Source organism: Castanea sativa, chromosome 9 (genome assembly GCF_040712315.1).
Source record: "Castanea sativa cultivar Marrone di Chiusa Pesio chromosome 9, ASM4071231v1".
NCBI classification, from domain to species: domain Eukaryota; kingdom Viridiplantae; phylum Streptophyta; class Magnoliopsida; order Fagales; family Fagaceae; genus Castanea; species Castanea sativa.
In genome coordinates this window covers 194,958-208,675 of record NC_134021.1, presented here as the reverse complement: position 1 = coordinate 208,675, position 13,718 = coordinate 194,958, and positions in this window count along the sequence as shown.

Here is a 13,718-nt window from a genome sequence, read left to right as displayed (position 1 = left end):
ACTACGGTTCGAAAACGCAGTTCTTACCAACTTCGATATCCAGATGGAATCCAACCAGGACTCAGCGGCCTTGGCTCAGCAAGTTCAAGCTCTTGCGGCCACCGTTGAAGAACTCACCAAGCAGAATCAGGAGATGAGACAAAGGCTTCAACAAAAGGAGGATCGATCCAAAGCTGTCCACGAGGATGAGGGAGAAAGCCACGGGAGAAGCGATCGATGAAGGACCATTACTCCAGATGAACAACATTATGATCTTCTCCAAGAAATGAGGAAGGAGATGAACGAGTTGAGAAATTCCATTAAGGAGAAGACGGATCAGAGCTTGGATAGAATGGTCAGGGCAACGGATTCTCCTTTTACCATGGCAGTCTTGGAACGACTAGTACCAGTAAAGTTTCGGTTGCCTCAACTTGAGCCTTTTGATGGACTTAAGGATCTCCAAGATCACCTTAATACCTTCAAGACGACACTGGTCCTTCAACAGCCCCCTGATGAAATAATGTGTCGTTCCTTCCCTACTACGCTGAAGGGAGCTAGAAGAGAGTGGTTTACGAGACTGCCCACTTCATCCATTGATAGCTTCGAACAGTTAAGTAGTACCTACTCACTATTAAGCAAGGGGAAAGGGAGACCTTGCGGTCATACGTGAAACGCTTCACTCGAGAGACCCTAGAAGTGGATGACGCAAACGACAAGGTACAACTGACGACATTTAAAGCAGGGCTTAGGTCCAGAAAATTCGTCATCTCGCTGGCAAAGAATCCGCCTCGGACGATGGCAGAGATGCTCCTGAAGGCCTAAAAGTACATGAATGCCGAGGACGCACTGGCGGCCATAGTGGACGAGGAAAGGCCGAGAAATGAGGGAAGGAAGGAAGACGAATGTAGGGGTAAAAGAGGGAGCGCCCAGGCCGTCGAGGAAGTGACGTAGATAAACGAAAAGACGAAAAAGCTCCACGAACAGTAAAATTCACCCCACTAATTATGCCTGTTGACAAAATTTTGACACAGATTTAGGATCAACATTACCTTTAGTGGCCGAGACCTCTACATTTGTCCCTTAACGTGCGTGACAAGAACAAATACTGCCGATTCCACAAGGATCATGGCCAATACATGGAGGATTGCCGAGACTTGAAAAGACAGATAGAGGAGTTGATACAGAAAGGAAAACTATAGAAGTATGTGAATAAGGGAGAGTCTAGCAGGTTCAGAGATGGTAACAAGAGCCAGCGTGAATCCTCATCCAAGAGTGAGATCCGTCCATCCCAACCACCATAGGATGTGATTGGGGAGATAAGTACGATCGTAGGAGGGCCATTCACGGGGGGATCATACAAGTCGCTCAAGAAAACATGCTAGAGACAAGTAAATAGCGTCCATATGGAACCCCCATTCAAGCAGAGATGGACAAACTAGGACATGTTTTTCAACGAAGAGGATGCTCGGGGAGTAAGGCAGCCACATAATGACCCCCTGGTTATAACGCTCACAATCGAAGGGTTTAACACCAAGAGGATCCTTGTAGACAATGGCAGCTCTGCAAACATCATGTACTTACCGGCCTTCCAACAGTTGAAACTAGATCCTAGGAGATTGCGCCCGTTTGACTCCCCCCTCGTCAGCTTCAGCGGGGAAAGGGTATACCCCAAGGGCATAATGACGCTAAAAGTCACAGTAGGACCTACCCGAAGCAGCTGACCTGTTAGTTGGACTTCCTGGTGGTAGATTGCCCCTCCTTATATAGTGTAATCATTGGGAGACCCACGCTTAACAGGTGGAAGGCGACTACGTCCACCTACTGCTTAAAGGTGAAATTTCCAACCGAGGACGGTGTCAGCGAGGTGAAAGGGGATCAGGTCTTGGCCAGGGAATGCTACCAGGCAGTACTGGTTGCGAAGGAAAACCACACGTGGAAAATTGAGGAGGAAAAAGAAGACAAAGTAGAAGTTTTGGAAGCAGTGGAGCTCGTCGAGGGAGAGACTGCCAAGATGACGAGGATAGGAACAACCTTAAGCCTCGAGATGAGGACGAAACTCATTCAATTCCTCAAGGAAAACCTAGATGTCTTTGCATAAAGTCACGAGGATATGCCCGGCATATCACTCCAGGTCATCCAACACGAGCTGAACGTGGGTCTTGGAAGAAAGCCCATCCAACAAAGAAGACGAGTCTTTGCTCCCGAACGAAGCCAAGCGATCACCGACGAAGTTAACAAGTTGTTGCAGGCAGGCTTCATTCGGGAGGTTTATTATCCTGAGTGGCAGGCCAACTCGTGCTAGTGAAAAAAGAGAATGGGAAACGGAGAATGTGTGTGGATTTCATGGACCTAAACAAGGCTTGCCCAAAGGATAGTTTCCCTCTGCCTAGGATAGACCAGCTGGTAGATTCTACGGCCGGGCATAAGCTACTGACGTTCATGGACGCTTTTTCAAGATACAACCAGATAATGATGGTTGAGGAAGATCAAGAAAAAATCGCTTTCATCACGAGTCAAGGGCTCTACTGCTATGATGCCCTTTGGACTGAAGAACGCAGGAGCAACATACCAAAGATTAGTAAACAAGATGTTTAGCAAGCAGGTTGGCAGAAACATGGAGGTGTATGTGGACGATATGCTCGTTAAGAGCAAAAAGGAATTGATGCACCTGGACAATTTGGCAGAGACGTTTGACACCCTCAGAAAATATCAGATGAAGCTGAATCCCAGTAAGTGTGTTTTCGGGGTAGCCTCAGGAAAATTCTTGGGATTCATGGTGTCCCAAAGAGGGATAGAAGCAAATCCGGAGAAGGTACAAGCAATACTAAACATGACATCACCGAAGACCGTCAAAGAAATCCAAAAGCTCAAAGGAAGGATTGCTGCACTCAATAGGTTCGTCTCCAAAGCAACGGACAAATGCTTACTCTTCTTCAAGACATTAAAGCAAGCTTTCGCCTGGACTGACGAATGCAAAGCAGCGTTTCAAGAGCTCAAATGTTATCTGAGCAATCCGCCCCTTCTGAGTCTGTCAAAGGAAGGAGAAAACCTTTATCTATACCTGGCGACATCAGCCACGGCCATCAACGTAGCCCTGATTTGAGAGGAGGATAAGAAGCAGCTTCCAGTTTACTACATCAGTCAAGTCCTCCAGGGAGTAGAAGCCAAGTATCCTAGGATTGAGAAGATTGCATTCGCTTTAATAATGGCATCACGGAAGCTGCGACCATACTTCGAAGCACATCCCATCTTGGTAATGACGGACCAATCGATCAGGAAATCCATGAACAAACTTGAGGCAGTAGGGAGAATGGTCCAGTGGGCAATCGAACTCAGCCAGTTTGACATCGAGTACCATCCCAGAATAGCCATCAAGGCGCAAGCTTTAGCAGATTTCATTGCCGAGTTCACCCTTCATAAAGATGACGACCGCGGTGATGAGGCAGAACAGTGGACAATCCAGACTGATGGCTCATCAGCCCAAAAGAAGGGGGGGAGTAGGGGTTATCATAATCACCCCTGGCGGAGAAAAGCTTAGGTATGGAGTTCAACTTAAATTTTCAGCCACCAATAACGAAGTGGAGTACGAAGGAATATTGACGGGGCTGAGACTTGGGAAGGCACTTAGAGCAAAAAATCTGCTCGTTCAGAGTGACTCGAAGCTAGCAATAGGACAGATCAAAGAGGAGTATGAAGCAAAGGAGGAAAGAATGCAGAAATACCTCAAGATGGCGAAACATCTGGCCTGGGAGTTTGATAAATTGGAGTTCGTGCAGATCCCAAGAGGCCAGAATATGGAAGCAGACGAGATCGCGAAAATGGCCTCCTCAGAGGAAGAACCAACGAGCATGGAGCTAAGCATGGAGATGCAAAAATGCGCTAGCATCGAAGAAATCCCGACGTTCGCAATCCAGGACATAAACAGCTGGATGATGCTAATCGTGTCCTTCCTCCAAGATGGACACCTTCCACAGGATGCCAAGGAGGCCAGGAAGATCAAGCAGAGAGCGACCAGGTTCACGATCCTAAATGACCACCTATACAAAAGGGGCCATTCCCTGCCTTACTTGAAGTGTGTTGATGAAGACGAAGCCAGATACATCCTGGAGGAAATCCACAAAGGTATTTGTGGGGATCACGCTGGCCCTAGGTCCCTGGTAAGCAAAGTCATTCGAACAGGTTATTTTTGGCCAACTGTACAAGCTAACGCCGTAGAACTCGTTAAGAATTGTGACAAGTGTCAAAGATTCGGGAATGTCCAACGACTTCCAGTAGAGAAATTTACAACAATATCATCCCCGTGGCCATTCGCGCAGTGGGAAATCGACATCGTCGGACCATTACCCCTGGGTAAAGGTCAGGTAAGATTCCTACTTGTTGCAATTGATTACTTTACAAAATGGGTTGAAGCAGAAGCGATGGCAACCATCACTGAGGCACAAATCTGAAGCTTCGTGTGGAAAAATATAATCTGCATGTTCGAGATCCCACGGACGATCATATCAGATAATGGGCAGTAGTTTGACAGCCAAGGCTTCGGGGACTTTTGCTCCTACCTCGGCATCAGGAACCAGTTCTCATCCCCAGGGCATCCATAGGCGAACGGACGGACGGAAGTGACGAATCGAACATTGCTCCAGATAATTAAAGCCAAACTGGACAACGCGAAGGGTGCCTGGCCAGAAGAATTGCCCGATGCCTTATGGGCCTACAGAACCACGGGGAGAACCCCGTCGGGCGAAACCCCATTTAGGCTTACATACGGTACTGAAGCAGTAATCCCGGTCGAAGTAGGAGTAGCCAGCATCAGACGAGAAGCATTCCACGAAGGAAATAATAACAACCAATTGCGAGTCAACCTGGATTGCCTAGACGAAGTAAGAGACAAAGCTTCTAATTGGATGATGAAATACCAGTAAAAAATGACCGAATACTATAACAGGAGGGTGAGACTTAGACGACTCGACATAGGCGACCTCGTCCTGCATAAGGTCACTACAGTGATTAGAGACTCTTCCCAAGGAAAACTCGGCCCCACATGGGAAGGTCCATACCGAGTTATCCATTATTCCAAGCAAGGCAGCTATCACCTAGAGACCTTGGACGGGCAAAGGCTCCCTTGACCATGGAACATTGAGCACTTGAAGAAGTACCACCAAAGGATGTAACAAATTAATGTATCCACTCTTGAAATTAATTAAAGCATTGTTCATCTAATATATTCGTGCTAACAGGCCAGTTCGCAAGTACAAGTTACGAGAATAAAAAATGGTTAAGTAATAAGATTCCGCCTAGATGGATGTACATTACTGACGAAGCCAAAGTAATAGGATTCTGCCTAGACGGATGTACATTACTAATGAGACCAAGAGATTATCTAAAAAAAGCCTAAGTAATAAGATTCCGCCTAGACGGATGTACATTACTGACGAGGAAAAATCCCAAAAGCCTAAGTAATAAGATTCCGCCTAGACGGATGTACATTACTGATGAGGCAAAATCCCAAAATCTAAGTAATAAATCTCGGCCTAGGCGGATGTACATTACTGACCAATCCAGGAGATTAACAAGATCATTAAAAGGAGGAAAACCCCCAGAAAAGCGCGAACAGGTGCAACATATCACATACAACTACATGAAGGCAAGAAAGTATGTAGTTATAAAAACAAAAACAGTAAGTAATTACTTTTTCATCCAAAAGTCTTGAAACATTGGACCCAAAACTGGTGTTCTTAAGATAAAGATAAATTTTTTCTGAAATTTAAGCCCAAAATACAAAGGGCACCCAAAGAAAAAAAAAAGAGAAAGAAGGAATTATCATAAGTTTCAGGTGTCAGCTGCAACGTTGTTAGTAGGAGGGGCATCCGCATGAACCCTGGTCTCAGAAGCCGACTGCTGGGCAGCCTCGTCAGTAGCCATCTCCTTATCTACCTCCTCCATATCCAGCGTCTCCAGATTTACTCCAGAGGGGTGCTCAATCAAGTATCTCCTCAATAGCTTGAATCCTTTGAAGTACCAACTGAAGAGCACGGAGTTGTACTCTTCAGTTTGCTAGAAGCCTTCTATGGCCCTAGCAGCGACACCTTTCACCCTTTCCCTAGCAGTAGCAAGTTGCTCGTCCTTCTCCAAAACCAATTGCCGTTCAGTTCTAAGGTCGTCATTAAGTTTCTTGGCCTCTTCCTTGGCAAGGTTGGCCTCACCCGTAGAAGTTATCAGCTCTTTCTTTAGCTTTGAGTTGTCCACCTCCAAGGCTGTTATTCGTGATAGCGCGGATTCGACCTTGGCCTCCTGAGCAAGATACTCGGAGGAAAGATGAATGCCCTCCCCCAACACCTGAAGAACACGCAAGAAGATTGAACCTCAGAATAAAAAGAAGAAGAAGAAGAAACGAACATAAAGAAATAAAATTGGCACAAGAACGTTACCTAGACGAGCTTGTGGAGATGACGACCCACCAGCTCCTTTGTGGACGAGCCCGAAAAGCTCCTTAAATCTTCCGCAGTCATAACCTCATGAGCCCTGTCCATTGCCAGTTTCTCATCGTCCCAGATCGTGGACGAGCAAGAATCAGCTTTCTCCTTCCCCTTATCAAAGGTGTGCTGCCTTTTTGAGGCAGGGGTAGGGATCTCTTCAATGGAGGCGGCAGGGGATGCGAACCTTGTCGTATTTGTCCCAGAGACGAGGTGAGTAATTGAAGCGGTTGAAGTAATGGGAGGGCCCTTCCCTGTGATGCGCACCACCTTCTTCTTGAGATGGGATAATGGTTCATCCTTCTTGGCCCTCATCTTATCATACATACCTTTGTTGAACTTGGTCATCATATATATATATATATATATATATATATATATATATATATATATATATATATATATATATATATGCAAGAAAACCCGATGCAGATGAAACATCCACTTACTCTTTTTTCCCTCGATCCTGAGATTACGCAAGACAAAACTAGAACGCTTTGGGCCAAGGAAGTAGAATGCAAGAGTCCTCGGGTCCACCAGATCATCCCAATCCTCGATTGTCTTCGCGTATTCGATCGCCTTTTCCACTCGCTCCTTATACCTGCTCTTGAGCTTAAGGCGTTTCTTGACTGCACAAAACAATGGATGGAGGAGTTAAAGACCAAAAAAGCAAACACCATAAAACTCAAATGATGAGAAGAAATAATGACGCACCTAAGGTCGGGGTCCCCCACTGACGAGATAACCTCAGGAGTTCACCCTAAACCCTTTTGGAGGAAGTTCCAAAATTGTCCCTAGACACAAAGAAAAACCGGGACTTCCAATACCTAAAAGACGAAGGTAAACTCCAGACGATCCTGGTCCTTTCCCAAGGAACTAGCTCATAATACCCATATTCCTTAGACTCCTTCAAACGGTACAAATAGGTGAGCTTGTCCACTTTACGCTCTCCACCGTCCGTAGCGGCCAGCCATATCTCCATACAGTTGACCACTATCCTTTAGGAGTTGGGCATGAGCTGCCCTGGAGCAATACTGTAGCGATCTAACAACTCCATAAAAAAAGGGTGGACCGGGAACCTCAGCCCACAGACGAAGGAAGATTCATAGAAACAGACCTCTCCAAGAAAGGAATGACATGCCCGATCTTCCTCATTGGGCAAACGGACCCTAACCCGCTGTGGGAATTGAAACCTATCCCTAAATCTGCCTAACGTCTCAGAATCCAGGCCACATACCTCTCTGAGGGCGTGGAAAGCCTAAACCTCTCGAAAGGTAGAAACGGCTGTATCTCCCTCCACCGGGTCGTCGCTAGACGACAACCCAGTCTCTAGCTCACTAGTCCTTATCTCGGACATCCTTACCAGCTCCCTCACCAAATTCTTGAACTAGTCGACGAAATGACAAAGCAAGGGCAACAGATCGGCCACAACGACACCCAGACCGTTACCCTCCAAAACAAAATCCTCAAGATTTGGAAAAACACCTAGAAACCCTTCTAAACGCGAAAAAAAGGAAAGAAATTAAGGGGAAAATAGTCCAAACCTCAGAACTACCAATCATAGAAAAACCAAAGAAGCTGGACCAAAAAAAAAAGAAAAAAAAAGAGAAAGATATCTGAAATTCACTGCGATATGGGATTGCAAAAAAAAAAGAAGAAGAATCGAAAGGGGAAAAGAGGGACATACCTTGAATGGAGAAAGTAGGAAACTCCGCCTCGCATCGGCTTACAGAAAAATCAGAGAGATAGAGATGTGCACCGGTTTGCAGAAAAATCAAAAAGATAGAGATGCTCAGTGCACAAACAGGGAATTTGAAAAGATGAAAAGAAAAGAGGACAAAAGATGAAGTTTTTGAAACAAAGCCTAGAAAAACTGAAAATCGGCAAGAAACCCAAGGGTCATACAATGGGAACAGTAACTGCACCCACCATAAAGCGCCACATGGCCACAACTAGTATGGCGCTGCCACTACGCCTTTAATACGGCACGAAATCCCAAGTGTTGCCTGCAGTCTAATAAACCTTTTGCATTCTATGGTCGACATCACATGTCATGGCGACCACAAAATCCGGGGGCATCTGATGGGACTAACGAAATGGATCACGAACGAATTCAATACTGTAGACGACACCGCTCTCTTTGATGAACCTAAGCAGCTAGCCACGTCACTGATGAGGATACCAGAATCATTCAATGCCGCCAGTAATACCTCGGGCGGTTACAACACCAGCTAAATAGACCGTTGGGGGCGTGTTAAAGATCCATTACTCAGTGGGAACGTTACTGAGCAAGGCATTAATACCACAACGGCTAGAATCCAGAAGAAGGTATATAAAGCCTTCACAACTCCAACATAAGGTACATGGATAGATACAGTCACAAGAGATACTGAGTTATTTTGTTATTATTATTATAAACCTTCTTCCGCACTAACTTTGGCATCGAAGGCCTTGTGGTTAGCACCACACCGGTGACCATTTGAAGGAGTTCTTTCTTCCGTCGTGACGGAGGAGTGTGACTGGCACTATCTGGATGAACTCATATCGATTGACGAACTTTTGCTTCATCAATCCACATACTCATCAGAAGAGTCATTCTTAGTGTCACTCTAAGTAGCAACCAACCTTTTATCTTCTGACTTCTTGGCCTTTTCCCTCATAAGGTAGTTTAGGCACTCTATCCTCATATGACCAAAACCTTTGCACTCATGGCATTGGATGAGGGGCTTCTCATTCTTACCCTTCCTAGAGGATTTAGATTTCCTAGGAGGTTTGCCCTTATCCTTTTTCCTAAATTGAATAAGCTTGACAATCTCATCAGTTATGAAGGTTAGATCCTTATCCTTATCCTCATCCTCATCTTCATCTTCATCTTCATCTTCAGAGTCTTCAATCTCTTCCTCTATACATTTAAGAGCCAAGTTTTTACTCTTTCCACATTTTCCCATTGAGCCTAATCCCATCTCATAGGTTTGAAGGTTCCCTACAAGCTCAGTCAAAGAAAGTTGATCAATGTCCTTCACTTCTTCAATAGCAGTGATCTTGGCATGAAATCTTTCAGGTAAGGACCTAAGGATTTTCCTAACAATTTTGGATTCTGCTATAGATTCTCTAACGTTGAAAGCAGAATTCACAATATCCTTGAGTTTAGCATAGAACTCATTAAATGTTTCATCCTCCTCCATTCTTATTTCTTCAAAACTACTAGTGAGTCTTTGAAGCTTCACAGTCTTTATTGCCTTGGTACCTTTATAGGTGGTCTCAAGAATGGTCCATGCTTTCGTGGATGATATTTTCTTGAATTCCTCATTGGTCACCCCACAAAACAAAGCATTCAAGGCTCTACTCTTGAAATTTGCCACTATGATTGTTGCATCATCCCAATTCACCGGCGATTCCTTTGGCTTAATCCAGCCAACTTCAATAGCTTGCCATACTTGTTCACCTAGAGCCTGCAAAAAAACTTTCGTACGAACTTTCCAGTACACATAATCAGTTCCATCAAATAAAAGAGGAATCAAAAGAGATTGTCCATGATCCATGACAACGAGGGTCAAGGATCACACTTAGAAAATTAATCCAATTAGAGTGTACCCACTCTGATACCACTTGTTGGGAAATTTAAACCCCGGTTGATAAAATAAACAAGTTTTAAGCCTAAATTGTTAATTAGATTTATTATGTATAAAAATTGTTAAAACAAACAAACATCAATATCATGTCAAAGTCATATGTAACGATAAAGTAAATAAGACAAGATATGATGACCCAGGAAAACCAATGAAAGCAACTAGTTTCACAGTAAAAAACCTAAGGGGAAACCTTCTTGAAAAGCAATTCACTATAGTAAAGAGAAGTTTCAGATTTAGTACAAAACTTTTGTCCCTAGACTCTACAATCCCCGTAGATGAACTTACAGTAGAAACCTTCTACCGCTTCAGAACCTCTGAACTCTTCAATATATGAATGCCACCCTTTGATGCACGGATCCCAGTACGTGACTAACTCCTTGGCACGAATCCCAGTACGTGACTCACCCACCAACTTGAGGAAGAAGAATGTTGGCTGCAAAGTTCTTCACTTCATCAACAATGAAGATCAAGAAGCACTTGGTTACAAAACCCTAAGGCGCAAAGACGCAGTAGCTTCTTTCTGAGAGAATAAAGCTTCGGTCACCTTTTGCATATGTTTTCCTTGTATTCTCTTATGTGACGGCCTTTAAAATAAGCTTTATATATGTCTAGGGTTGTGAGAAAAGAAACCCTACACAAATACAAAAGCATGGGCTGAAAATCAGATTTGAAAATTCTGATTTCCGTAACCTCTATAGATAGTATTTGTCGAGCCTCATTAAACCTTGATAGATAGCTATTTGTTGAGTAGGTGTCGAGCTATCTGTCTGTAGGTGTCCGCACATGTTGAGCTATCTATCCAGCTTTAGTGAACATCTTTTCTTCACTTGTTTCTTGGTCCAATCTTTATAGCTTTAATATTAGACTTGAACAACATGTTTTTTGAAATATTAAATACATCATAGATCTATCCAAATACAAGTAAAGTGCGTTTTTTCAAAGGATTAGCCAACTACATAAAATATATCCTTAACAGAATTAAATAGCTTTGATATCTCTAAAAGTAATGCAAGGGGTGTGGCGGCCAACCAAAAGTAGGTACACGTGGATATGTCTAACCTAAAATTAGCCCAGAAGTTATCTACTATTTTTAAAACCAGGATGGAGGCAAGTGCTAGTCTCGTGGATAACTTAAACCTTATGTCATTTGAAATAAAACAAGCCTCCAAAACTGATTCACAAGGAGGGAAGAATGGCCGTGAGGGTAATGAAGGGCAGTCAAGAAAAAAAACATGGACACGAGTAGTTCGTGGAGTTCAGAATGATGGTAATCAGATTAAGGGAGAAGATGCTTCTCTCTCCAAACGTGCTTTCATGGAGGTTGACACTGGTGATGTACCAAAGAAAAGAAGATTGGCTGCTCACAACAGTCAGGAAACTTTTTCAATGGTGGAGGCTATTGGTCAGCCCCTCTAGAAGCAATGAATCTTCTATGTTGGAACTGTCGAGGGCTTGGGAACCTATCGACAGAGCAAGAGCTTGGGGATTTAATCCGAGCAAAAGATCCCTCAATTGTGTTTTTAGCCAAAACATGGCTGGATAAAGCTAGGCTAGAAGATATTCGAGTCAGGTTGAATTTTAGGGGTATGATTGAAGAATGTAGAGGTACGAGGGGAGGGGGGATTGTAATTTTTTGGAAGAAGGATGTTGATTTTTCTCTTCAAACCACATAGATGGCATTTTGAATAAAGGAAAGGAGGATGAGTGGAGGTTCACGAGGTTTTATGGAGAGTCAAATACAAGAAATCACCACCTATCTTGGTCCCGTTTGAGAGGATTAAGAAGCAGAAATACAATTCCTTGGCTTTGTGCAGAAGGTTTTAATGAAATTACTCGAAGTCTTGAGAAGTTAGGAGGAAGGCAAAGATCAATTAGACAAATGGAGGAGCTTAGAGAGGTATTGGATGAGTGTGGATTTCGGGACCTTGGCTTTGTAGGGGGGAAATTTACATGGTGTAATGGGCATCCAGATGGTTCTACAATATGGGAGAGGTTGGATAGAGCGGTTACAACAATGGAATGGCTTGACAAATTTCCTGCTACCAAAGTAATTCATTTGGAGTGTGGGTCGTCTGATCACAAACAAATTCTTATTTGCCTCAATGGCATTCCAAGAAGCAAGCATAAGCCATGGAGGTTTGAGCATATGTGATTAGAGGAGGAGGGTTGCAGAGATACGGTAGAATCAGCTTGATTTTTTAATGCTCTGGGTGAAGCAATGACTCAGGTGGAAGGTAAGATCAGTCATGTTCAAACTAAACTCAAATGGTGCAGTAGGATGGCAATTGGGAACATCGCCAATCTTTTGAAGGAAAAGAAGGCTGCTTTATGAAAGGCAGAAAAGGAGGCGATTGCAGGAAGGTCCATAAATCGGGTGATTAGACTGAAAAAAGAGATAAATGATTTGTTATCAAAAGAAGAAAAAATGTGGAAACAAAGATCTAAAGCGTTGTGGCTTTATGAAGGGGACAAAAATACATGATACTTCCATAGTAGAGCTACTCACAGATTTCGGCGCAATAGAATTGAGGCATTGAAAAATTCAAGGGGTGAGAAATGTGTGGATGAGAATGGAATAGAAAATGTCTTTGTGGATTTCTATCAAAATTTATTTGCTTCATCCTTCCTAAACCGGATAGAGGAAGCTCTTGAAGCTACTCCTAGGGTGGTAACAGAAGAAATGAATCAAGCACTTGTTGCTCCTTTTGAGAAAGCTAAAGTGGATATTGCTCTATCTTAGATGGAAGCCCTCAAATCTCCAGGACCTGATGTCATGCCTCCATTATTTTTCCAACATTTTTGGCCGGTTATTGGGGATGAAGTGGCTGATGCGGTCCTTACTTGTCTTAATACTAGCTCCATCCCTTCCTTAATAAATCGGACCTACATTACTCTCATTCCAAAGGTTAAAAGCCTGGTAAGAGGTTCTAAATATCGTCCAATTGCACTGTGTAATATTCTTTATAAGCTTATTTCTAAAGTTATTGCAAATAGACTTAAGAATATTTTACCCAGTATTATTTCAGAAACTCAAAGTGCCTTTCAAACTAGTAAAGCAATTCTGATAATATTTTGATCGCCTTTGAGACCTTACATCATATGAAGAATCAGAAATCCAAGAAATTGGGTTTTATGGCAATGAAGTTAGACATGAGTAAGGCGTATGATTGGGTGGAATGGAGTTTTTTGGTGAAGATTATGGAAAAATTGGGTTTTTGTGAAAAGTGGGTTTCTCTTGTTTATGAGTGTATTAGCACCATGTCTTATTCAATTTTGGTGAATGGAGAGCCTAGGGGGGATATTAAGCCATCAAGGGGAATAAGGCAAGGCGACCCATTATCTCTCTACCTCTTTTTGTTGTGTTCAAAAGGATTAAATAGAATGCTGCAATAGGTAGCCTCTAATGATAGTATAAGGGGTTTTTCTTTGTGCAAAAGAGGTCTAAGAATCTCACATTTATTTTTTGCAGATGATAGTTTGTTATTTTGTAGAGCTACTATGTCAGATTTACAAGCTGTCCAAGATATTTTGTCTTTGTATGAACAAGCTTCAGGCCAAAAGCTTAACCGGGAGAAGACAAATATCTTTTTTAGCAAAGCAGTGAATGAAGAGACAAAGGCCTTAATCTCAAACTTCT